Source organism: Schistocerca serialis, chromosome 3, assembly GCF_023864345.2.
Source record: "Schistocerca serialis cubense isolate TAMUIC-IGC-003099 chromosome 3, iqSchSeri2.2, whole genome shotgun sequence".
NCBI lineage: Eukaryota > Metazoa > Arthropoda > Insecta > Orthoptera > Acrididae > Schistocerca > Schistocerca serialis.
This window is the reverse complement of record NC_064640.1, coordinates 476,331,171-476,344,099: the sequence shown is the minus strand read 5'-3', so window position 1 is coordinate 476,344,099 and position 12,929 is coordinate 476,331,171. Positions and strand designations below refer to the sequence as shown.

Genomic DNA, 12,929 nt, shown 5'->3' with positions numbered 1-12,929 from the left:
TTAAAACTTGAATACTGTTGACTACTACTTGTTTCCAAAAGAATTATTAACCTCAGTGTGTAACATGGTATATATTTAGGAAAAACTATGTTTGTTTAAGGAGATGGAGATTGACTTGCTAATGGTTCTACATGAAAAAAAGGAAAGCTTATGTTAACTCATGAAACAAACACAAGTATTTTCACTGGATCTACTCGTGCGCTAAGGACTATTAACACACGTGTTGTTGAACCCTATGGGCAGCATTTTGTGAATAAATTGTAACGCACCGACTACACCACGCACTAGTGTATAGATGTATCTTTCGCTGTTTTTCTTTTAGATTGCATTTTGTAATAACAGTAATAACTCAGACTTCTTCTAAATTTAATGAGGAGCACTTCGTGTCGTCCGTAAGGCGACGTGAAATCACTATTTACGTTGTACTTCAGTTGATATAACAGGGGGGGGGGGGGGGGCACTTCATATGACATTAGGCAGGTGGACGTCTTGAAGTTATGTATGGAAGACGATGAGTTGCCAAGAGAAGGAATGTGCGAAAATAACGCAGTCACAAGATCTACAGGTGGGGCAGTCACACGGGGACACAGAACACGTCCCCAATGTTTGTGAACAATCTACGCGTACCTCGACACTTCAGTCAGCTTAAAATCGCGAGAACCGAGGTACATGTACAGTGGCTGGGGGGTGCCAGATAAGCTGTTGGCGCGCCCGGAAGCCTGCCTGAGAGGCAAGTCACGTAGAAGAGCGCTCCCCAAAAATCCTCATCTCCGGTTTAATGTAGTACCTTAGGAATGCTTTAGGCCTGCCAGTGTGGCCTTGCTGTTCCAGGCGCTTCAGTCTGGAACCGTGTTACCGCTACGGTCACAGGTTCGAATCCTGCCTCGGGCAAAGATGTGTGTGATGTCCTTAGGCTAGTTAGGTTTAAGTAGTTGTAGGAGACTGATGACCACAGATGTTAAGTCGCATAGTGCTCAGAGCCATTTGAACCATTTGAATGCTTTCGCTTTTCGGATACTACTCCAAGTGTAGGTTCTTCGGATACTAGTCCGAGTGTACGCTCTTCGGATACGACTCCGACTGTACGACGCAGCAGCTGGGCAGTGACAAGTTATTCCGCTAGTATTACGTGCAATAATTTGTACGAGTATCAAGGGAATTTGGTGTTCTATGTCTCAATTCATTTGCGATTGATGCTGCTAATAGCCCAGGGAGCAACGCAAGACGAAGAGATTTTCTTCGGCAGTTGTATTATTAGAATTATAAGCTTGTTTCAGAACACGTGCGAGACCGAGCTGCCATAAGTTACATACTGTTTAATATGTCTAATATTCCTTCAAGGATTTGCGAAAATTTCCAAATTGATGCAAAGGCACATTCAACTCAAAATACTAACAAATAGGGTATGGTATGTACTGCGACAAGCGAAAAAACAGACATACGAGGTAATGCTGCTACAAATACAGTAAATGTTCCGGTCTGTGAACGTCCCTTTTCGTGACATCTTACAACAACGTCACCAACCACATGCTTGACTGTTATTGTCAAAGAAAAATCGGAGTTAACCTCTGTTGTGTTGTGTTTGCGAGGTTAGTACACAATCAGGAGCGTTTTTTACGTTCATACCTCAAACGCTGCTGCCCTGCAAGCTTCTATTTCTGACAAGTACTCTGTTTTCACTGCACTCGCAGTTAGAAGAGTATCGATAATACTCGTTGTTTACAAGTACTGGCAATAACTAACGTTGACCAACGGTCAGATGGCTTTTCAGGTGTAGGGCGTGGTTTCTACGCCCGCCGTGCGGCAGCTCTGCAGTTCATCACTTACCTAAGTACAAGCTTGTTTCTAGTTTTTTCCGGTGTGTAGGGGAGTTTATTCGTCTTATAATTCACTATTTTTGTTAATAAATCTATGCAATTTTCCGTTTAGGTCAGAGAGGGATACTGAAATGGTCTCACAAACTATTTCTATCGCCTCACTTGCAAGTTCTTATAAATATTAATGTGTCTGAAGCCTCTGTAGGAAATAAGTTTCAGTTTGTTTCTCGGACTTTCTAGTGAACATGTCATGAATGTTATGTTACTTGCACACATACCAGATGCAGATATTAGAGACGCACCTGAATATCGTCGTTGACCTGAAGTGAAGAGGAAAACTGGAACTATTACACGAACAAAATTGCAACTTGTCCTTCTGAATTAATCTATACCGGTTCGACGCTAGTCTACTGATAACAAAGTGGCGGCCTGCTTTCTTAAGTGTTATCGTGGACAAATACAACGTGTAAGATCTTGGTATGAAACTGCATGACACTCGCGAGTTCGACTCTTATTTGTGGTGCACAATTATCATACATGTGATTTGTACATTCTCCTGAGGTTCCGCCAATGAAAATTATCTGGAATTTACTGTTGCGACACCAAGCTCTTCACTCGCTTGACGGTGGTGTTACATTGTTGACGGAGTAACACTACGTGGAGAACAGGGAGATATATAGTCATAGTCAATTTCCATTGATTTTGGAGCACCAGAATCATATTTTTTTCAAATTCTACAAACACCTAATACAATGTTCAAATGCTTGTGAATTTCTACGGGACCAAACTACTGAGGTCATCGGTAAATAGACTTACACAGTACTTAATATAGTTTATGCTAAGAAGAAGACACTCACCCATGCCCGTGGGAGGACTCGAAACTCTGGCGCGAGGGGCTGCACAATCCGTGACGGCACCTTAAACTATGCGACTACTCAGCGCTGCTACAGGCACCATACACATTAATATGGCGCTCGTATATTTCTAATTTTGGTCTCAAGTAATTTAAGTAATACGATAGTTTAGTCCTTAGCAGATTGTAGTTTTTGAAGCAACATCAGTGAACAAGATATATGCATAATAATAATGAATTTGATGAGGATACTCTTAATTACTATACGGGGAAAGTAAAGATATTTACCTCATGGGAGATGCTCAAGGAAACGAACATTCAAAAATCAATACATTGCACTTCACTTTTTCTATCCAAAATGAGTTTTAAGTTAAGTTCCTGTGTTTGTAGATAATAATAATGAATTGAGGATAATCTGCTTTTTGCTAGAACACAATACCCTTCAATTTGATTAGTTTCAAAAGTCTTTTAACAACTGCTATTTCAACTCTCACACATTTTTTCTGTGTTCTTTCAATTTTTGCTTAATATCTGTCCAGGGGCTGCCAACAAAAATCAGCAGCAAGTGTGTATTAATAGAGCATTTCATCAGTGCTACACCTGAGCCGTCCTGAGTAGAACTTGTTTGTTACTTTCCTGATAAATCTGTTGTTGATATTAACTTTGTTTTTCAAGAGAATTTACCTCAAAATCATTGCTGAGTCATGAATGTTGCTTTATTCTAGTGGCTGGAATGTAACTGTGCAGTGTGAAATGCATTAATTCACAGAAAGGAAATAACATCCAGAATTTTCAAATTCTTACGAGCAAACGTTAAGTCAAATATAAAAGTTATAGCAATATATTTAGCACTTAAATAATAAATACAGTTCAGGACAAGTCACCCAAAGCCATGACGACATTCCGTGCTAATTTACACTTATAGCTGCCTTCTTCTGGCAGCCACGGCATACACTTAAAGTAAAACGTAAAAAGAGAAAGAAAAGAAAGAGAAAATTTAGTGATTATACCACAAATCCGGTGGAACATGTCCTGGAATTAAACAAAATGAACGAAATTGTGGGAATGCAAGAAGGGGTACAATCCCTAATTCATTAGGTCTATAATTGACAGTTCATCATTAATGCACTACACAAGGATTTACTTTGCCAATTAATACGTTATCGTAGAAATTAATTACATTTCTCTCTCTGGAGTGGGTGTGCTTATCCCTAGAACTCCCATTTCATAAGTGGCTATCAGTTGTTGCACGAGAATTTGTGTTTTTCACAGCAAGATTTTCTACATTGCTAAACAGAAATATGGATAATCTCAGTATGAAACCTCACAAATTAATCTTATATTATTTTCTCAGTAACAGATATTTTTTGTGGAAAGAGATACCTCACAAATTAATTTTCTTTTCTTTTCTCAGTTACAAATATTCTTTGTGAAAAGCCAGATAATAATTCCAGAATTGGAGAGCACATAGAAAATACACTATATATTTTAGAGTCACTGTGAGGAACATGCAGCATAAGTTTGCTCAGTACAAAATTTCCAAGACAGATGCATGTTAATAATAATAGAATTTTAACAGTATCACTTCTGCAATTCATTACATCATAATATTAGAATAAAATAGAAGTCTGATAATGTTGTGTTTCGGAATCTGTATGCATTGAGATTTGCCCCATGAAGATAACACTTTATTTCTACAAACATCACGTGCGATAGCTAATACTATCATACAGGTTAAATTACAAAAACTGCAATAGACATACTGTAATATATGAATTATTTACAAATGGAATAATTGTTCAGCTGTCATTCCATTTTCATTTGAGGTTATTGATGTGCATTCATCAAAAAAATTTTCTCTAATCCAGCCCCCTGAAATAATGTGTGATCTCTTTGCTTAGCTATTATTATCATAAAATTAAGGTTAAGTGAAGTTGCATAAGGTCAACATTTATCTTTCAGGTAAAGGATTGGACATCCTATTAGAAATAGAAAATTAAGCCTTAGAAACACAGTTCACAGAGAATTGTCATCACTAACATTAGACTGTAATATATATAACAGTAAAACTAAAAGGAATATAATAATTTAACGTGAGAATTGTTTTATAAGTAAATTAACATGTCTGCAAATGAATAAAGTGGATGTTACTTACATCATCTCCATTGCATTAAAAGCATCTGCAGCACGTATCTACATTCCAGGATAGATGATAAAATTATTATTTGTCTGACAGTGTTTAGACAGTTGTTTATATGGTTCCACTTCTTCATTATAGTTATTCAGCAAGAGTGCATTTACTGGATGTAGATAGTTATGGTGACTTCATTAACTTCTACATGAACCAGGGATTAAAGACATAAGTTTCCTGCAGTATAATGTTTACCTTGATATGCTCTATATACAATGACAACAGTCTCTCCCTCTCTTACTCCTTCCATCAATGACCTAACATTCCATTTACCCTCACTGTTCGCTGGTAAGTAACACCGTTTTTGAAGCTAATTTGGAGCTTTGTGTAATGTTGATTCCACACAAAAGTAGAGAAAAATCATATATTATATTATTTATCGACATTCATAAGCAATTTTCACTACATCCATAATGTCTGTTCTTTTAAAACTCAAAAGAAATCTTAATACATTTAATAAAAATTGCAGTCAGATCCCAACAGCATGAGGAGGGCAGACAATGAAACTTAAGTCGACAGAAATTATTCAAAAGTTATTTATTTTCATATAGATCCACTACAAATTCATAACTGTAAATACACAAATGTTGTACACATTAAATATCAAAGCAAAAGAGGTGACCTGTCTTAGTGCTCTTGTAAAACAATCTTTCATTTTAATAAACACACTGTAAACATTATCATATTCCACTAAAGTTATTACAAAAAATATATTATATTATTATACTTATATATAGAATAAACTAAATTTTACAACCATAACTACACAAAAGTTGCTTATATCCAACATAAAAATAAAAGTGATAACATTGACAAAACAGTAATTTCAACCACTTTTGTCAAACAATCACTGGCTTTGTGAAACACGTTCTGTGACAATCTCATAGTCACCAGAAATTCTTAGTTTACCCATATTCTCCGTTTTCATAAACTGGGCAAGGGTAATTTACAAAAGTAAAATTGACAGGACAGAATACTAGGAAGCTCTTGTGATACCACCAGGAAATTACACTCTTCACATGATATTTCACTTCACATATCCCTAAATTTGCTAGTAGAATACAGATTTCAGAACTACTGTTGTTCTCTGTCATAAAAGGGTCTAAGAAATTGAACATAACTGTATCCATTATTACACTGTTGTTGACAGAAGATGATTTTCGAATTTCATACATTCTTGTGTGTGGGGGGGTGGGGTGGGGGGTTGAGGGTGGGAGTGTGGGGATGTGTGCGTGTTTACATATGCAGTAATGGATAACTTAGACAGTAAGCGTAGGGGCAGAAGGGTAAAAGGGAAGAAGGGATAAAAAACTAAGTGTGGTTTACCAGAGGAGAGGAGATGTTTGTTTCAGGGTGTATGATGTATAAGTGTATGGAGGGGGAATTTTAAGCATTCTAAACGGTAACTGTATCATGATATTCGACAGTAAGGAATTCTCCATTACTGTACTGCACTTCGTATTTGATACTATACTCAACAGAGAGGACTCTAAAATAGTTGCTCCACATTCTCCAGATGGATGCTGTGATTAGAGCAACACCAAATAATATTACCATCATTGTGGTGAATTCAATATGTGTGGTAGTTGCATACAAGGGCATGTTTTCTTTCTGTAGTACTGATGTGTCATTCCCTACTGTTGTATTGCGCTCAGATTGAGGGGTAAGTGTGCCCAGTGCAGCTTGTTCTGTTGTCACATTGTACTCATCGGAACCTTGTTTGGGATGTCCCATTCCAGCAACAAATGTGTCTGTGGTGTACAGTTGGATATGCTCCACAGTTTCCTCTTCAGTTTTCTGTGTGTTTGTGGTCTGAATAACAGTAGTCTCCTTGGACATATCAAGTTCAGCATACTGTTCAGTGAACTGGCCCATGTCAGCAGATACTACGGAATTATGTACTGTTAGTGATGTTTTCGATTCTTGGATGAAGCTGGCAGCATTCCTGAAACCCAAAAGAGTAAAATTATTAGTAACATTTGAGAGAAATTAGCTAACTTAAATGTCACAACAGATAAATGTCATTATAACTACTAATATAAATAAAATAAACAACAGTGTTGTCATAGTGATAATTTTAAAATCAGCCAAGAAGATTTATTAAGTAGGAAACGAATTTCCTTATCGAATGGTATTGGTCCATTCTATATATAATGGAATGAACTGTAAAATAACATTACACTAGTAGAAAACTTTGATAGTTCAATGCAATGTTGAACAAATGAAACATAAGTGTAGTTTCATAGAGGTACCTACAACTATAGATCACCATCATGACTGTCAAACCTAGTTGAATTGTCTTTGTTTGAGAGTATAAAGGAGTATATGTTACAATTAATGCACCATACCATGAGAGACTCTTCTAATGAGTATCCCACGTACTGGACCACCCATATCGTCTTGTCAATTAAGATGGCAGGAAGTGAAGCATGTGCCCGTGTGTAGCTTTAGAGCGTTTTTGCTATATGTAGTATGTATACAGCAATCAGTTTTGTTTCTTTTAAGAAATAGTTTCCCTATAACAATTAACTATAATTTGATGTGCAATTCGTTTTAACATCAAGCAGATAACGTAATAATAAACAGAAGTGAAAATCGTGTGGCATAATTGTCCTAGCTCACAGCACAAGTAAATAATAGTGATGACTTCATATATGTTAGTAAACACAACTCATTTTCTGTTGTTATTAAATTATTAAAAATTGTAACCTTAAACACAGATTAATATGTAAAAGGACGTTGTAACTCGCTAGCTGCTGTTACTTATTATCCAAATGCCAATTCATAAATAAAAGAAAATCACTACAACCAACATGGTAATTATACCTCATAAATATTCCGCAAATTCTCTGCCCATTGAGAGGCCTTTGCTTAGTATCTATAGTGTACCCTTAAGGAATGAATTAACTTCATCTCAATGTCCATTCATCCATGTCCAAAACTGAGTAATTTTCATATGAAGCTGGTAAAACAACCATAAAGAGTAAGAACATGTTATGTAGTACTTACTCAAATTTACGATCAGGCAGCTCATATCCAGGAACGACCGGTGTGAAATTCTCAGAATTTGTGGTAGGTTCCTTAAGTACCGCTGTAAAAACTGAAACAGAATGTAGTCTGTAAGTACCCACACCAAATTAAAATCGGGTAACGTTTTTCACTTTCCTAACAACTTGTCACAGTATTTTTGTAGCGATCAATACAGACTGTAAGTAAAAACATTGTCATAATAGGGGACCATAAACTGTCCTATCCTTTATGTAAGCAGACCACATTTAATTATTACCATTCAGCTATATTAAAACAGCAAAAAATATTTGTTTAAGTTATCTACGAGTTCATCTCATGTATAATTTTTTAAAAAGTTGTCATAGTGCCTGTGTGTGATTTTTAGGAGATTTATTCTGAGCCTTCTATCTCTGATCCTGTCACTAAAGTCTCAAAACTATTTCGACAGTAAATCATCTTCAGTGCGACTGAATACATTCATTACATCCCAAAATTGGTTTGAGAAGTTGATATAAGCAGCAGTAGTTTGAGAAATCGATTCAAGACACTTCATAGACCGTGTACAGTAACCAATAATTCGGAAGCTCAAATAAAAATTTAAGTAGTAGAAAGAAATTATTCATTTAGTGATGGTACTTACCAAAAATACTTAGCAAGGAAGAGAAAAGATCCATGTCTGTAGTCAGATTGCAAATCAAAAAAATTAGGCCAGCACTGACGAATAGCTCACGTCCTCTCCACTCAACAGACAGCTCGAGAATGACGTGGGTCCCAGCTGGCTTCGTGACGTTGTAGACAAATGAGGCGTTAGACTGCTGGCGAGCGAGCCTAAGGCTGAGAGTAGAGGTCGCCCTTCCAACGAAGACGCCAGCTCCATCTCTCGGATAATCTTGGTATCAAACCAACTGACTTCTTCATAGGCTTTCTTTTATATTGGCCTCCAAATTTTCTGCAACAGGTGAATTGAATCTTATAAGAAAACGATGGCTTTTAAACGGGAATAACTTGTGCTTTAAAATGAGGAATAAAATTAAGACTCATCCTTGGAAATCTTTAACCACGTGGTGTTACATGAGCGCTGTTTCAGATGAAACCTGCTTAATTCGTTATTGTCGACATTAGTACCTATGATTTCGTTTAAAGAGTGATGTGGTTTTAGTAACCAGTGAAATACAAAGGTTTCCTCATTTCGTGCATCGCAGTTAGGCGTACACAAATCAGTTGTAGATTTTATACGAATAAAATATTTTTTACTCGTTAATGGTGTACGTTGCTCTGTGTTGTATGAAAGTATTAATCATATGAGAGAATTAGACATGTTGAACTGTATTCAAGATAGTTACACCGTTTTAAATCCTTCATATCCGTTGTTTTGGATGATCGGTCGACAGCAGAAATTCAACCAGAGATTCAACAGGTGAGAGACGCTGACTCCAACGATGAGGGGGAATTATTCTGCAGATTATCTTACTATAGGATGACCAACGAGGGTGAAACATGTGTAAATGTTGAAAAAGGGCATAATGTATTAGTCAACGAACAGTAAACGCAAGTTTATGTAGTTATCATGCCCGTTTCTTATAGTAAGGTGAAAATTGGGCCCCTCATAACATGGAAAAATCGACAGTAATAGACTTCGAGCGTGAAGGCTTGTAGCCACGAAACGGAATGGGCGATACAGATTTTATCCACTGTGTGACTAGTAGCAATATCATACTGAAGGTCTGTCTTATATTTTTTATCACACAGTAAAACGGTTGATCAGTAACCAACAAAAATGGTGAATTTTCTGTACGCCGACTGCGTGAAAAGTTTTTGTGCTTACGAGTATGGACTACAGCAGCACGTAAAGAAAATAATCACCTTGATATGAACAGTAGCTGCAAGTTCCTTTGCAACGACAGATCACTCGTAATAGAATTTTGATCTTTAATGACCATCTGGCGATAGCACCAGACTGCGCATTTTTCCCACACGAGCGTTAATGTGAACAGATGCGTATGGTGGAATTTTTGAACCACGCAGTTTTGGAAAATAATCGTCTTATGGAATAATGATTTAAAGCATACTGCCATTAGCTTTGCTTCTTTGAAAAGTCTCATAATGAGGGATTTGCCTTTAATACTCAGTCTGTCTTGTGCCTCACTTTTCTCCTAGTACTTGTTATATAATCATATTGCCTCAACTCATTATTTTGCCAACACTAAAGTGCTTCTTAGGTAACCACGCCTTTCCACGCAAAATAATTAGGACCACTGGGTTTGTTTGATCTTCTTACTATTGACGATGCGTTTTGTGAAATTGGATGAACATCTATAGGCAGATACAGCGGATTTTCTTATGAATGTTTCAGCTGAAGGTGGATAATGGTATGCCGGCCGGGGTGGCCGAACGGTACTAGGCGCTACAGTCTGGAACTGCGCGACGGCTACGGTCGCAGGTTCGAATCCTGCCTCGGGCATGGATGTGTTTGATGTCCTTAGGTTATTTAGGTTTAAGTAGTTCTAAGTTCTAGGTGAATGATGACCTCAGAAGTTGAGTTTTATAGTGCTCAGAGCCATTTCAACCATTTGGATAATGGTATGTTCTCTTTTTCATTAAGGATTGCATTAAGCAGCACACAGCAAACATATATCACTTGCACGCTTGTATAACACTTTTAGAAACAAGTACTAGTACATCCGGCTTGTAATATCTTTTTAATAAAACCGCACAGGTACCTCCTTTTGTCCAGCGTAGTGCAGAAAGACAACGTGGCATAGATTCGAAATATCGTGGGGAGTTCCCAGCAGAAATATTGTGAAATGGTGCCTCAATATCCTTACTAAATCGCATGATTTTATGCACAAATTGACCTCTCAGTTACGTTCCGTATAGGGCGATCTGTTTGGCCAAATCATTTGATCGAATTGTCCAGAATGTGCTTCAAACCAGAGACGAACAATTGTGGACCAGTAACATGGCGCATTGTCATCCACCAAAACTCTATCGTTTTTTGGGAACACGAAGTCCATGAATAGTAGTGGATGGTACCCAAATAGCCAAACATGTGCTATGTCAACATTAAGTTCAATATTATTTTAACAATATTCTCGCCATACTTACATGTGCTTAAGGTTGACATAACACACATTCACATTAGTAACTATATATAGCGCGCAATAATAGTGGATCTCGAACAAAATTTCAAAACGCGTAGGGCAGATTTGTTCACATCCTTCCTCGACTTCAACAAGTCACAGATAGGAGGGTTCTGGCTGTCGCTCCGCTGTATAGTATATCACGCTCGGGCATTAGGCGGCTCCCGTGGGATGGAGCGAGTAACAAACAACCGGTGCGCACCTAAGTTTCAAAGCTGTATATACGAAAGGCAATATCTACCTACTGCCAGAATAACGGTCCACATTTCATGCGGATCGATTCCTAGAGCTGATATCTTGCAGGTTTGTAATACTTCCTTTTTACAAGATCGACTGAATAAATGAATATCTACGTTTATATCCTCTATAGATTTGGGGGAAACTTCGGAGAATCATCGCTATAACACATTAATTGACATTCTCAAGGTATTGAGTATAATACAAGGAGCGAAAGCTACCTACAATTTGTGCACAAAGGAGACCATCGTTACGAAAGTGGGTAGCCTGAAAGCATGATAAACACTCCGAAGAGAGTAGTACAGGATCTTCCTTTCCCTTCTATTTTATGTATTGTGTACATTAAAACCCCAATGAAGAGTACTACGTAGGAGTTCGGCAATGGAAATAATGTACATAGAGTAGAAAAAAATTCGCGGCTCGAGGATGACATTGTAATTCTGTCAGAGACATGAATGGCCTTCGAGGGGCAGTTGAATTTAATAACTTAATGGACAATGTTCTGAAATGATGTTGTCAGACGACCATAATCAAAAGTCAGTCAACGGCAATGGAATACAGTCTAATTACGTCAGGTGCTGCTGACCGAATTAAGTTAGTAAACTATACACTAAAATTAATCAACGATTTTTGCTGTGTAGACGCTGCTTTACTTACAGTAAGAAAATTGTTGACAGGAAATATAAATTGAAGTATTGAGAATTTTTGCTGATGGTATTTCTAATGAGTTTAACCTTGTCCAGAACGATAATTAGCTCAGACAAGAAGACAATGGCAGCCACTGAAATGGGGAGCCACAAACGTATGCTGAAAAACAAATGGGTAGACGATGTAACTAATACGGAAGTACCGAACTGTGGCAAAAAAAAGAAACTAGTGGTACAGTTTCACCGAAAGGAAGCATCGACTGAAAAGACACATCCAGGCTTTTAGAAATCGTCAATCTGGAAAATCAGTACTTCGAGATCATCCTTGCCAAGAGCATGCCGAGAATACCAAATTTCAGGCATTTCCACTCACCACAGCAAACGTAGTGCCTGACAACCTTCATTTGACGTCCGAGAGCAGCAGCGATACCGTAGAATCGTCAGTGGTAACAACAAGCCAACACCGCAAGAAGCAGTTGGAGAAATCATTGTGGGACGTAGGTCGGTGCGGAAAAATTTGGCGTCAGTCGGCTATGGCAGTAGATACCTATGCGAGTGCCTTTGCTGACAGCAGATCGTCGCCTGCAGGGCCCCTCGTGGGCTTGGGACAAAATTGGTTGGACCCTAGACTACTGGAAAACCGTGGCTATCTGAGATGTGTCTCAATTCCAGTTGGGATGAGCTGATGATCGAGTGTGAGCCAAGTTACCATCAAGGCACAGTGCATGCTAAGGGTGGTTCCACAACACTGTGAGCTGTGTTTATATGGAACGAACTGAATCCTTTGGTCCAACTGAACTGATCATTGCCTGGAAATTGTTACGTTCGGCTGCTTGGAGAACATCTGCTGCTATTCATGGAGTTCATGTTCCCAAAAAACGATAGAGTTTTGGTGGATGACAATGTGCCAAGTTACTGGTCCACAATTCTTCATCACTGGTTTGAAGAACGTTCTGGTTAGTTCGAGAGAATGATTTGGCCAACCGGATCGCCCGATACCAAACGTAACTGAGAGATCAATTTTTGCATATAATC

General features: G+C 38.0%; 1 long non-coding RNA gene across 1 annotated transcript; it reads right to left on the bottom strand.

Moving 5' to 3' along the window:
- Nucleotides 1-6,728: 6,728 nt before the first annotated feature.
- On the bottom strand, nt 6,729-8,635 carry LOC126469546 (uncharacterized). Its single transcript, XR_007586010.1, has 3 exons — nt 8,511-8,635; nt 7,871-7,961; nt 6,729-6,806 (listed from the first exon to the last, which is right to left on the bottom strand). It is a non-coding gene; the product is annotated as an uncharacterized LOC126469546 (long non-coding RNA).
- Between the last annotated feature and the right edge of the window lie 4,294 nt (nt 8,636-12,929).